Below are 14,910 nucleotides of genomic sequence, written 5' to 3'. Positions count from 1 at the left end.
ACCCATTTTCTTTTCTGAAAACAAAATGCTGACTCTAAAATCCCAATAATAACCCATCTTCCTATGCTCTGAGTATCCAGCACAGAAATAACAGAAAAGCCCCAAGCATTTGGAACAAGGCAAGGAATTCCAGTAACACCCTGTGTCCTAATTCATCCAGGGCTTATGCTATTAGAGGAGGTGATGCTAAGCTGGGGCTCCTAAGCTGTGGCTCCTTGGATATTAGAGAAGGAAAGAGTGTGGGGGAGGTGACAGGGATGGAGAAATAGGCAATGGCTGAGCAATGCCAGGTTTTAGAGGATCATGGAGGCTGATGGCTGTGATTCCCCTCAGGAAAGTGTGGTCTGGTAGGAGGGAAGGACTTGTGGGCTGCATGGAAAGCTGAAAAACAGCCAAAGTGATGCTATTGACCCAAAAGCTGCTCTGCTTTTCAGCTGGAATGTGGGGTATCCCCCTGGTGTTGGGAATCCCAAGGTTTTGGAGGCCAGACATTCAGCTCTCATGGTACTGTGAGGGCCGGGAGAGAGCTGGAAAAGTCCTTGGGAAGCAGCATGAGGCATAAGTGAGATGTGGAAGAGGGAAGGGAAGCAGGATGTCCACAAGGGCAGGAGGGATGTGGGCAGGGGGAGTTCCAGAAGCAGAACATGAGCAGAGACCAGGAAGGGAATGGTTACATCGAGCAAGGTCATGTGGTGCTTTCATCAGGATCCCAGGATTTGACACAGGAAAGGGATGATGAGGTGCTGGAGCTGTGGCTTGAAGACGGGAAAAACTGATGGAGGAATGATGTCAGGGAATAAAGGCAATGGGTGCAGTGCCTGTATGACCAAGAGGATTTAGAGATAATTCAGGGACACCATCTGGTCTGGCCTGGGTGTCACTGGAAGGGAAGAGTCACACCCCACAGGTCTTGGGACACTTGCCAGCCCAACCTGTGGCCAAATGACCCTTCCAGAATCCTTGGGAAGGCTCTTTCAGCATTTTTGCCTCGAGCTTGACTTGGATCACGCAGCAGTCAGATACCCAGCTCCTGCTATTCCCCTGGAGAGGGGATTCAGGCTTTCAATCCCTCAATGTGATTAATGACCCCAGTCATAATTACTGTGTAGCACCAGAGCACCTCAGAGCACCCAGATTCTCTCCAGAGATTTATAAATTTCTTAAGAGATTTACAATTTAAACATGGTCTTGTGCATGCCCCAAAGCCAAGACAGAGTGGCCAGCTGGGCTGGATCTGCTATCAAACTTTCTCAGTCTTCAAAACAGGATGGTCCCTCCAGATGGTCCACTGGGAATGGTCCCTTGTCCATGTTAACTCCTGAGCTTCCCAGGTCATTCCAGCCAATGTCCCACCTGAGCTGAAACAAGCAGCTCAGCAGTAGGGGTGGGTGACTCTCTGTGCCCCAAATAGTTTCATTCCCAGTTGTAGCCATAGTTCCAGGGATTTTAATTCCAGTAGGGTGGAGTAGGACATTGGCCACACGGCCACGAGGACGAAGAGCAGAGCAAACCAGAAGCAAAGACCTTACCTGTCACCATGAAAAAGTTTCTGAAAAATCCCTTCACCAGGATTTTTCTCCTGAGAAGCTGAGAAGCCTCAGAAAAGAAATGTAAACAGTAATTACAAATAAAAAAATAATTACACATTCCAAGCAATGTGGTCTGGAGGTTGCTTACCAACAGATGCATCTTTGATTGGTTCCATGTGAATTGTTTTAACTTAATGACCAATCCCAGTCCAGCTGTGTCAGGACTCTGGTCTGTCACAAGTTTTTATTTTTCTTTCTTGTCTAGCCTTGTGATGTCTCCTTTCTCTTTCTTTAGTATAGCTTTAGTATATAATTTTCTTTTAATATAATATAATACCATAAAATAATAAATCAGCCTTCTGAGAACATGGAGTAAATTCTCATCTCTCACCTCATCCTGGGGACCCTCACAACACCACAACATTCACCAGCAGTGTCAGCTCATAAAACACGAGGCAAAATTGTAACTCATGCAAAGATAAGAAGCCTCTTTTTCACTTTAAAAGTGAAAATGCTGGAACTGAGTAATTACTCCAGGCCTGGCTATCCAGTCAGAAAGCATCAGGCATTTCTGAGCAGTGCTGAGTGAGGGACCGACGGGGCTGGCTGGCATTTCATCCCAGCTTCCTTTCACTTGAGCAATCCGTGCCGGAGACTCTTGCTTTAGTCACTTTTACAGCTCCTTGCACTCAAGGCTGCAGCAGCATGTGCTGGAAGAGATGCTAAATGTTCTTTTGTGCCACTGTTTCCCCTAAAAGTAACATTTTTTCCTTCTCCCTAAATGGCTGTTTCCTCTATTTCTTGTGATAGCCGGCGCATTTTCACTGAGAAATGCAAAATGGCCAAACGTTACATGGAATCCCTGAGTTGCTTTTTGTCTTTCAATTTCCCCTGAAATTCAAAGGGGTGAACTCATCATCTGCCCTCTTCTGCTGGGTCTCAGAAGGTGTCAGGCCTTGAAATGGCCTTCCTTGCCCTTTTCCATCTGGAGGGATCAGGACAGGCTGGGGAGGTGGCTCCATGTGAACCTCATCAAGATCAAGGCCAACTGCAAGGTCCTGCACTTTGGTCTGGGCAATCCCAGGCACAAGAAGAGGCTGGGAGGAGAATGGGGCTTCTCCCAGGGAGAAAGATTTGGGGGTGCTGGTGGATGAGAGCAGGACATGACACAGCCATGATCCTGTCCTGGGCTGATCCCCCAGTGTGAGCAGCAGGGAAGGAGAGGATTCTACCCCTGTGCCCCTCTCAGGTGAGACCCCACCTGCAGAGCTGCCTCCAGCCCTGGGCTCCAGCAGCAGATGTGGAGCTGCTGCAGAGAGTCCAGAGGAGAGCACAGAGATGCTCCAACGGCTGGAGCCCCTCTGCTCTGGAGCCAGGCTGGGAGAGCTGGTGGTGTTCACCTAAAGAAGGCTCCAGGGTAAGCTCAGAGCCCCTTCCATGGCCTAAAGCAGCTCCAGGAGAGCTGGAGAGGGACTTGGGACAAGGGATGGTGGGAAAGGACTCCGGGAATGGCTTCCCATTGCCAGAGGGCAGGGATAGATGGGATATTGGGAAGGAATTGTTGGCTGTGAGGGTGGTGAGGCCCTGGCACAGGGTGTCCAGAGAAGCTGTGGCTGCCCCTGGATCCCTGGAAGTGTCCAAGGCCAGGCTGGACAGGGTTTGGAGCAGCCTGGGATAGTGGAAGGTGTCCCTGCTCATGGCAGAAGGTGGACTGGATGATCTTAAATGTCCCTTCCAGCCCAAACCATTGTGGGATTCCATGATCATTTGTGTATTTTCCTAAACACACATGAGACCTTTGTCCCGAGAAGCCAAAGGATGAGCTGGACATTTCATGGGTCATCTTCACCTGTGCTCCAGGGTGCCAGAACACCCTGAAGAGCTGCAGAAGTTTATCTTGATTCAGGAAAGAAAACAGTCAAAAATCCAAAAATGTTTTGAATAGACAACAGAAGAGTTTGAGGATATTCAAATAAAAAAAGCGAAGGAAACCACAGGCACAAAACCCCGTTTCCATTTTTCCCCGCCCTGTATCATACAAGTCACTGGATGTCACTTGGTGAAGATGAAGTTCAGTGGAGGAGGAGGAGAAATTCAGAGGTCCCTCCACTGTGTAAAGCCAATTTATGGACTTCACTGCTAAAGAAGGTCACTGAGTCAACTGCTGTGACTGGATAATTGCATGACCACGAACATTTGCAGCTCTGCATGCGAAGATCCTGTAATAAAGGTAATGAAATCTCACGCTCCAGCGCATAAGTGGATCTTGGGCAGCAGCCTGGGGAGAGCTTTTCCACCCAGCACCCAGAACTGTGCAGACACTTTGGAGTGTGATGGAGGCAACCTCAGGAGCCTCCGGTTTTGGCCATCGCCGGAGGCAGGAAAGGGGCTTTGATGAGCTGGTGGTCTAAGTGGGAATGGCAATTGCTGTGCAGGAGCTGGGGAGATCACGGAAGGGGCCGGGTGTGATTAGTGTGCTACAGTGAGTCACCGTGCACGGGGAAATCCGTGGCTCGGGAGATCGCCCCAGCAGCAAACCAAGGCCTGGAATGTCAGCAAAGCACCACAGGGCATTTATGAAATGGAGTCTGAAATATCCTGGGAGACTGCAGATGACACTTTGCCCAGTTCAGGAGTGAGGAGTGATGAAGGAGCCCTCATAGATGCCCAGACATGGTGTGGACTCCCCATTCCTGGAGGTGTTCCAGGCCAGGTTGGACAGGGCTTGGACAAACTTGGTCTATGGAAGGTGTCCCTGCTCATGGCAGGGGGGGTGGAATGAGATGGTTTTTCATGTCCTTCCAACCCAAACCATTCTGTGATTCTATAATTCCACCCTCAGCAAACACTGAAACACTGGCCTCCCTCCCATGACAAGCCAATGAAAAGCCATGGTGCGATCACTGCTTGGGGTGTCCTGTGAAGGGACAGGAGCTGGCTTTAATGGTCCTAGTGGGTCCCTTCCAGCTCAGGATATTCTGTGGTTCTACTGCAAACCAGGGAGGAAACATAACACCTTGATGGCTGCATTGATATGGATCGAGGATTGGGATCTACATCTATTTATATGGATAAATCGGGGAAATCAGAACCTATGTGGTTCTAACTAAGATTTCCAACACATGCAAGAGAAAAAAAAAAAAATCAGGCACAGCAGGGCTCTTAAAATCCCATCTAGAGTGGATTGGGTTGGAAGGGACCTAAAAAACCACCTCATTCCAACCCCCTGCCATGAGCCGGGACACCTTCCACTATCCTAGGTTGCTCCAAGCCCCTTCCAACCTGGTCTTGGACAGTTCCAGGGATGAGGAAGCCACAGCTCTACTGGCACCTGGTGCCAAGGCCTCCCCATCTTCTCAGGGAACAATCTATTTTTTTGGAATATTTGGAGGAAAGAAGAGGGCACAGACAAGCAGCATCTTGGAGAAAAGTGCATCCAGCTATAATGTGAAAACTGCTCAGACAAAAATGCCTACTGTGGGGGTACACGGGACTCCGAATTAGTGCCCTTCAAACCTAAACATCCAAGGGCTGCATCTTTGATTACAGGGACCAAGCTCTGCATCAGGAGGCCGTGAAAGCTGTGATTTCTGCAGGTCAGCACAGAAATGGATGTTTCCCAGCAAGCAGAGAGCTGTGAAATATCCTATTGAAAGCCAGCGCCAGGAATCCGCTCCCATCTGATCCACAGTAATTTCACACAGTGGTGGAGGTTTTCACACGTAGCAATAAAGAGTGATTTTGGGGAGGCAAATAGCTGAAAGAGCAGAAGCACCTGGAAATGAAGGTTTCACCTCTGGCCATGATTGCAGCTCCCTGACATCAGGAGCCAGCACCAGGCAGGCACAGGATTTCCCAGCAGAGCCCGGCTGCCAGACTGTTACTCTGCCTTCACACTGTCAAACGCACCCGCATCCACAATTCCCTGAGCTCTGGGGGAAAGTACAGGGGGAACCATGGAAAACAGGCTTTGCTGCAGTGCTGTGAGAGCCATCTATCATCTCTGCCCACAAAACCCACACAGCCCACTCGGGGAGAGTGTGCTAGGGCCATGTCCTGGCTCTTCTGAGGAAAAAAAGAGAGGTCCTGGGAAGGCGGTGCAGAGGAGGCCACAAAGATGATCTAAGGGCTGGAGCATCTCTCCTAGGAAAACAGGCTGAAAAAGCAGGGATTGTTCAGTCTGGAAAGGGAGAACTCATTGTGACCTCTTCCATAATTAAAAACAGCTTATAAAAAAGAGGGAGAGGGACTTTGGAGTGATAGGACAAGTGGTGAGGCTTCAAACTGAGAGAGGAAAGAGTTAGGAAGAAACTGTTTGCTCAGAGGGTGGTGAGGCTCTGGAACAGGTTGCCCAGAGAAGCTGTGGATGCTCCTGTATCCCTGAAAGTGTCCAAGGCCAGGCTGGACAGGGCTTGGGGCACCCTGGGATAGTTGAAAGTGGAAAGGTATCCCAGCCCACGGCAGGGTGTTGTAACAAGGTGATCTCTAAGGTCCCTTCTGTCCCAAACCATTCCACGATTCCATGATTCTGTTTCCCAGTGATGCCTCCAAAAGGAGATTGTGGCACAACTCACCTGTTGAGACATGACCTGTGGTTCAACTGCTTTAGATGGGAAACTCAGAGGTGAATACATCCCCATCTGGCAGGAAAAATCCAAGGACTGGATTGTCTGAGGTTCACACACAGACTGAATGGATGAATGAACAACAGGGATAGAAAATACTTGAAAACACTGAGATCCCTCCTAAAGCTGGATGGATCCCTCAGGTGAGCTCCAGCTCCCAAGTCACCCTCTATCAACACCCCCATTAAGCAATCCAAGGGAGACTTGCAGGCTCAGGAGGAAGCTAAGAAGTCCTTCCATGTACATTTTCTCCTGAAAAAACAATGTTAGCTTGTGTCTCCTGCAGTGACAGGGATGTCTCCTTGCACTGCCCTCTCTGTACCTAGGAAGCTGTCCTTTGCAGGGGGAAGATCCTGATTCAGCAAAATATTACACCTAAAATTAACCTGAAGCCCATCTGTGCTCCTTGAAACAAGTGGCACTGGGAGGAGGTTTGAATATTCTGCCACACAGACACGTTTCAGGATCAAGACATGATAAGGGATAAGGATTTAAATGTTTTGTTTAATCAAGAAGTGATAAAAGAGCTGCCGACAAGGAGATGGAAGCCGTGCTGTACATGATATCCTGAAAGCACACATGAGCAATCCAAGGTTGTTGGACTCCCTGTGAGAAACCTGGAGCAAGGAACAGGGTGTGTGCTTGCCCCTCGAGCATCCCAGGTCCTGAAAACAGGAGTTTGCTGCCTCTCACCCTGGTGGCCCAACCACCTTGCACCAAATCCTCCTGGCAGCTGGGAGCTGCAGCCACACCAAGGAGGGAAACTTGCTCACGGGAGTGGAACCAGCGGCTCCTCCCTGGAATGTTAGGGAATGAACAGCCATGCTCCAGGTGTGCTGCAGCCTCACAGCAGCAGTGATTTGAAAGAGCAACGAGTGCCATTCTCATCTGGAGATTTCTTGGGGACATTTCTGACCAATCCTAAGCAGGATCAGCAGAATCATAGAATCACACAATGGCTTGGCTTGGAATGGACTCAAAAGCTTATCTACTCTGACCCCTGCCATGGGCAAGGGACACCTTCCACTATCCCAGGCTGTTCCAAACCCTGTCCAGCCTCGCCTTGGACACTTTCAGGGATCCAAGGGCAGTCACAACTTCTCTGGGCAGCCTGTGCCAGGGCCTCCTCACCCTCACAGGGAATAATTCCTTCCTGATCTCTAAACCAAAACTCTCCTGACATAAAATCATTCCCTCTGCCATTCCCAGGACTGGTTTTCATGTTCAGGTCTATGAATTAAGTCTCTCTTTATTGAATCATAGAATCATGGAATGTTTTCTGTTGGGGGATACCTTAAAGAACTTTCAGTTCCAACCCTTTGCCATGGGCAGAGTCACCTTCCACTAAATCAGGTCACTCAGATTCTTTCCCAGCCTGGTATTGAACTTCTCCAGGACAAGGAGTCCACAGCAACAAGACAGGGATGGGAATGTCTCAGAGGAATGGGAATTCTTTCCTCTCTTAAGATGAAATATTACAGGTCCTGCAGAGTGATTAGTCAAACCTGCACAATCTCTGCTGGTGGTGGAAGTACAATTAAGAACTTTTTGGGTCAAGGTGGATCTCATTCAACACGCCCAGTTTTGCAGTCTTTATCTGGACAGTTGCCCCACTGCAAGTACAGCGATCTGTAAGATTTAGATCAAGAGTTATTGTTTGCTGCTGTTTCAGCTTCTTTTTCTCTTTTTTTTTTTTTTTAAGATCTTCTTTCCATTCTGCCCTAAAAATGCCAGAGCTTGTTATCCTCTCCGAGGCTCAACCTGAGCATTTGTGCCGCAGACTCCCTTGTGCCCCTTCTGATCAACCTAACCAGCAGAGAACTGAGCTCCTCACACTTCCCTTTGAGGAGTCCTTGCTGTCATCCAGCTTTGCTTCACCTCCATGGGATTCCCTCTGTCCTGCCCTGCCCATCCCCTGAGCAGAGCAGGAGGTGGGTTTCTCTGATTCTCGCTGCATTTCCCATGGGAGATGCCACAAGGAGCAGTTTGTGACACTTCCCAAAGACCAAAATCACCATTCCTGGCCCTCTGGCAACCTGAGAAGCAAGACTCAAAATGTCACCTAATCAAAGGATCTATCTCTCAACAAGGTTCTTCTCACTCTGTCTGTTTTGGGTTGTTCTTGCCTAATTTCACCCCTCTAAAAGTTAAATTTCTGTGCAGTCAGCAGAAAAAGACCAGGCACCTCCAGAGCATGGTTCCTCCTGTCCTAAAATAGGTGCCTAAAAAAGGGAGGGGAGTTGCCTTCCAGTTGTGCTGGCATCCTCTCCAAATCCTCCAGTGAAACTCTGAAGGATCAGCTTGGACAAGAAAGATGTCCAACTTCTAGACGGCTAAAACAAGACGAGACAAATTCCCACGCCTGGCTTCGTGTCTAGGAACCTCACAGGGAAGAACAATTCTTCCACTGCTTTATTAAGCAATCTTCAAGCTTGTTTATCTCTTCCTTCCAGTCTCTTTAAATGCCACTGAAGTTGCTGTCATCACAAATCAGAGTCACCAGAACTGCCTTTCAAAGCAAAACTCCAAACTGAGAAGAAAAGATGTCGCTGGGCAGCAAACCCTGACGGGCTGTGTATTGCAGGGACAGGAGCACAGGGGCTGCTCCAGCCTCTCCTCACCCTGGGCTATCCTGGTCCTGTGCATCCTCCAGGGGAGCAGGGTGCCCCAGGAGCATTACAGCAGCTGGATTGATTCAAATTTTTGCACTTCAGGAGGACTTTCTTTACAAAATAGGTTGTCAAAAATTGGGAGAGGCTGCCCAGTGAGATGGTAGAATCACCATCCCTGGAGGCGTTCAAGGAACAGCTGGAAGTGACACTGAATGCTCTGGTTTAGTTGTCAAAGTGGTCCAAGTTTGGACTTGAAGCTCTTTGAAGACTTTTCCAACCTGTATGATCCTGTGAAATCGAGGATTCACCTCACATTTTCTCCCCACTGTTGGCTGTTAGCAAGGTCCTATAAGAGAAAGTAAGATCAAGGAAAATTCTTATTTCTCTTTAATAATTCTACTTTCCACACATTTTCACCCCAGAGGACTCCTTGAACTCGTTGCCATTTGCCTCAAATGGGCTTTTCTTTTTAGTTCACATTCTGGAACAGACCAGCAGTTGTTTCCTATTCCCAGTCCTCGAGTCCTGCAGGATTTTTCAGGCTGTTCACATGTCCTGAGTCCTCCAGAGAGGTTTGTCACTGTCCAGCCTCGGCAGCTGCGTGTCCCAGAGGTCCTCACACCCCAGCAGTTCTCATGCAGTGACTTCTTCCCAAGCTCTGGCATGAGTGGGGATCAGCTGGTGCTCCCCAGTGGTGGCTGATCAGCTGGTAAATGGAGATTTGCTCCAGGAGAAATGTGCACCTACCCCAAGGTGATGCTGCAGCATGTGTTTGAGTCCCAAGTGAGCTCAGGCTGGACAGTGAGATTTGGGAATGGTGATTTATAAAAGAGCTGGAAGAAGTGAAGCAGAAAAGAGCTGAGGGAATAAAGGGGTTTTTAATGTTTTTCTAGTTTCTTGAGGAAACAAGGCTGGGAAGATCACACCCTCAGAATGCCCATCTCTAATTTTTTATGTCTTTTTCATTCCTATCTGCTCCAACAACTCCTTCATCCATCCAACAGTTTCTACTAGACCCCAAGGAGACAAAAGACATTCTATCAATGTCTTCTCCCAGGTGAAGCTGCAGGTGACAGGCACAGCTCCCAAAGAAGGGAAATCTTAAAGGCACTCCTTGTTCAAAGATTGTTGGTTCCACTTCATTTGGGGATGGGGCTTTGAGCAAACTCATCTAGAGGAAGATGTCCCTGCTCATGGAACGAGATGATCTTTAAGGTCCCTTCCAACCTAAATTCTGTGATTCTATAATTTGTCTGGATTATTTTTTTTTCCCAATGAGTGATTTTGTTTGATTAGAAACAAACTGCATCCCCAATACGCATCTATACATTTTAGTTATCATCATATAACATCATTCTACTCACAAGTTCTGTGCAATGAACTTTATGATATTCCCAAAGTATTTGCCATGTGCTGGTTAGCTGCCACGCTTAACTAGGGAAAGAGGACTTGGGAAAGGATGAGAGGATTCAAAGGACACATTCGTACCTGAAAAAGCTATTTTAAAATAATATATATAATTATAATATAATATAATATAATATAATATAATATAATAATTTTTTTAGCAGAAAACTCACTCTATAAATGCCACAGTTGAACACAATGATATTGAAATTCATTTTCAGTGTCAAAGAAACATTACTAAAAATCCTACTGCAAACTCCAAGGTAATAATGCCAGGTGTCTGGGTAACAGGGATACTCAGAGGGTTTTCCAGATGTCACCTATCAAGAACAGTCCTGGGAGAAGAACTTGGGGGTGCTGGTGAGAGGCTGGACATGCCCTGGCCCTGAAACCCCCATGTCCTGGGCTGAGCCCACAGCGTGGACAGCAGGGGATGGGGTGATTCTGCCCATCTGCCCCAGTCAATTGAGACCCCACTTAAGGTCACCCAGAACAGGAAGGGCATGGGTTGGAGTGAGTTCAAAGAGGCACCAAAATGACCAGATGATGGGGCACCTCTTCTGAGAGGAAAGGTTGAGGGAGTAGGGACTGTTCAGCCTGGACGAGAAAAAGCTTTGGGGTGACATAAGTGTGGCCAACCAGCGGCTAAAAGGAGCCAACAGGAAAGCTGGTGAAACAGCATTTGCAAGGGCCTGGAGAGACAGGACAAGGTTTCACACTGACAGAGAACAGGGTTAGGTGGGGTTCTGGGAAGGAATTATTCCCTGCAAGGGTGGTGAGGCCCTGGCACAGGGTGCCCAGAGAAGCTCTGGCTGCTCCATCCCTGGAAGTGTCCAAGGCCAGGTTGGATGGGGCTTGGAGCAGCCTGGGATAGTGGAAGGTGTCCCTGCCCATGGCAGGGGGTTGCAATGAGATGGATTTTTAGGTCCCTTCCAACCCAACCCATTCCATTACTCTATGACTCCATGAACTCATGTGGTATCATGAACAACCTATGAAATAACTTCGTTGTCCTTGGTAGGATGGTCCAGGCTTGGTCTTTTCTGCTTTAGCCTGGATTTGGAGTAGGAGTTTCTTTCTGTTAAGGTCAACAAGAGGTGCTTCTCTCCAGAGCATGAAACGAAGTCCAGTTCCTCTCCTGCAGCAGAATTCCCCTTTCCACAGGCACTCCAGGAGCAACTCTATCAACACAGCAGCCAACTCTGCTTGGCAAAGGTAAATGTCCCTCACCGGTGCATTGTTGGCATCTGAGGGTGGCCTGACAAATCCATTGACATGACATAAGGAAAGATTTAGGAGAGGTTTGGGAGCATAACAAATGAATCCCCCATCGAGTCAACTCTACGTTCCTTGGATCTAGCAAGCAATCACAATAAGCCCTTTGGATTACTTGAGACAAATGCCTGTCTGCACAACAAATCACTGCAGATTGCTTATGACAGCCAAATGAGACGTCCTTTCAGAACATCACCAGCAACTCTCACAGCTCTGGAGCACATTATATAGCAGGAGTTAAGAAATCCTAAAAAACCACATTACCTCTTTTGGGTCCTTTTTCATGGGATAAAGACAAGTGACTTCTAACCTGCTCTTCCAGGGCAGTTTGGCCAAATTGTTTGCTACAAGGCATTCGAGCTTTTGTGTTGTCTTTGACATTCCAGGTTACTAAAGGATTATATCCATAGACTGTGGTAATCCCTGAATATTTAGAAAATACACATACAGCTCCCCAAACACCAGACATCTGCCCCATGGTGCTGCACATCTGCCATTCCCATGGATTTCTGAACAATTTCCTTTGATGAGCAGGTTTATTCCAATGGAAATCGACAAATGAGAACAGCTCCTGTTCCCTCTGCACGGCTCTGCCGAGTCTGCAATTTTGTAGCTTAACATTTTTATCCAAGACAAAACATGCAGTCAGGCTCTTTGGACATCACACAAACACACAGAAATGTTGAAAGATAAATAGGTTGGATGCACACATGCACACACACACACAAAGTTGCCGAAATCTCCTTTGCTGAAAAATCTGCTTCTGCAACGAATACATATTTTTTAAATTAACATTTTTTGGAGACACTAACTGCATCTTGAGAGCAGAGAACACATTATTTTGTAGGCGTTTTCAGCAGCACAATACCAACCCCTATTTTTAACTATTGACTAATTACCAGTAGATCTTAATTACATGGTGTGTGGAGGCACTAATAAGTTTACAAATCTGCCAACAACACTAAACACATATGTCTTTGCAAGCATTAGCCTCTCTCTCCTATTTTTTAAAACCTTTTCTCTATTTCCCCCCTCCAATTTGGCAGCAGAAGATCCTGGGAAAGGCTATAATTGTGGCTGATTAGAAGGCGAGCATCTAAACACCCATCCTTGTGGAGAAAAGAATAAAGAATGGCTCAAAGCACGAGGAGGAATGAAAAGAGAAGCCAGCAGAGCCTGGAGAATTTGAATTTTCAGCAGGGGGAGAGAAGGGTTGCCTTTGGAGGTGTTAACTTTTGTCTTCTCTGAAAGATTCATGGAGCCATGTGCAGGTTTACTGATTTACTTTGTTTAGGAAACAGTGGCTTGGAGCAACCTGGTCTGTGGAAGGTGTCCCTGCCCACAGCAGGGGGTTGGAATGAGATCATCTTCAAGGTCCTTTACAACCAAACCATTTTGTGATTCTATGATACAGTCTCTGAGAAGAAGGATGGTACTATCTTATGCATTTAGGTTTAATATTCTTATGCAAAAAGTAACTCAGCAGGAGCTGTTCCAGTGTTCTGCTGTGCTGGGTTATGGCATAATGCAGCCAAACCCATCCCAGGGAGATTCTCTGACAGGGTTTTCTCCTTTTGTTCAAGATTTTTGACAACATTTTTGCATCCTCATCTCCTCAGAGATGTTTTACACCACAGCTGGACCCTCACATCTACCACAATACCTTTCAGACCCAGATCCCACAAAGGTGCCCACACTTGTGGGTTCTTCCAACAGCCCCAAGTGAGGCTGAGAAAATTTGGAGCTGTGGGGATGCTCCTCTTGTGCAGGGTGTGTCACAGGGGGCAGGGGGCTGTAGGTCTGCGATGCTCCTGTTGAATACACTTTTGGGTGAGGTTTGTCCAGTGCCACTGAGAGGATTCATGGAGATTCAGGAGGCAAAGAGGTCGCTGCAGTCAACAGATCCTCTGCAAGTCACAAACTTTCACAATCTTCTTCAAATGTTGGTCAAGAGGGAATGGCTTCAAACTGCCAGAGGGCAGGGTTAGATGGGATATTGGGAAGGAATTGTTCCCTGTGAGGGTGATGAGGCCCTGGCACAGGGTGCCCAGAGAAGCTGTGGCTGCCCCTGGATCCCTGGAAGTGTCCAAGGCCAGGTTGGACAGGGCCTGGAGCACCCTGGGATAGTGGAAGATGTCCCTGCCCATGGCAGGAGGTAGAACAAGATGATCTTTATGTTTCCCTTCAACCCAAACCATTCTGAGATTTTATGGTTGAACTCAAGTACTGTCAGCAACAGAACTGAACATCTAGAAGTCTGATGGCAAAGACTCCACGTGCTCTTCCATCTGTTGAGTTTCTGACAAAAAGGAGCATCACCCTGAGATCATCCTCAGCAGAAGCCTCTGCACACCCAACAGCACTTAGTCCAAGAGGTGATCACTTGTGGAAGGCTTGATGTTGCTTTAGAAGCTCCATAGAGGCTATTAATAATATCAAAGAGCTATTAGAAAAAATAAATTATAGTGGAATTGTATGCGCTGGTTTTTAAAATAAATAATTCCAATAATTTGACAAGAAGGAAAATTAATCTTCTCTTTCCAAGTGCAAGTGCAACCAAAGGGTGAAGAATGTCCATATTCTTGGAATAAACTCTGGGGACACTTTTAGTCTGTGTCCGCACTGCTGCTGATCTCCTGAATGATTTGCCATGGAATCACTGGATAAACTTGAGTTTTATGACTCCATAAATGAGAGCAGGTGCCTCCTTTGCACATTCATATTTCTAAATGCAGGAGGGTATTTCTGTCTGGGATGATTCAGTGTTTATATTTACACGGTAGAGGAGAGGAGATTATTGTCATTTGCATTGATGAAGGAGGTAGTTGTCACCTTCCAGTTTTTCCATATTGAATCTTTGTTAGCAAATAACATGTCTTGAGTAAAATGAGAGCAAGAGATAATTTAAATGGGCGCCACACTTAGCCCCAGCAATGAAATTACAAAAGTGAATCAACATGAAAGCAGAATCTTTTTTTTTTTCTCTACAATTTAGGTAATTATGGACAAGGCAGGCATCAGTTTTCCCTGCAACGAAACTGAACCAGTTACTCTGGTGTCTCAGGGCAAAACTTCAGTTCGTTAATTAACAGATTCAGAAATATTGTGTGTGCTGGCAGATGGAAGAAATGATAAGAGCACTTGGCAAAGCTGGAAATGCTGGTGATTGCACATATCAGAAAGCACAGAGTGTGCCTGAACCAGGACTTCAGAATAGCCAGAATTAATTCTGAGATGTTGTTTGAAACAGCCACGTGATAATTTTTGCCATAGAGATGAGAGACTTCCTGTGTCCATTTCAAGCTGGGCAAATCTCATTTATCCCCTGAGTTATTAAATGACCTGTGCAAAGCTAAATTAATGAAAAGCATTTAAAAACACAGAAGGGGGATTGGTGATGTTTTTAATATGGTGGGAGAAAAAGAAAAGAAAGAAAAGAAAGAAAAGAAAGAAAAGAAAGAA

The sequence above is a fragment of the Fringilla coelebs genome (assembly GCF_963513975.1).
Source record: "Fringilla coelebs genome assembly, chromosome: 3".
Taxonomy (NCBI): Eukaryota; Metazoa; Chordata; class Aves; order Passeriformes; family Fringillidae; genus Fringilla; species Fringilla coelebs.
The sequence above is the reverse complement of the archived record's forward strand: the minus strand, read 5'-3'. Positions refer to the sequence as shown.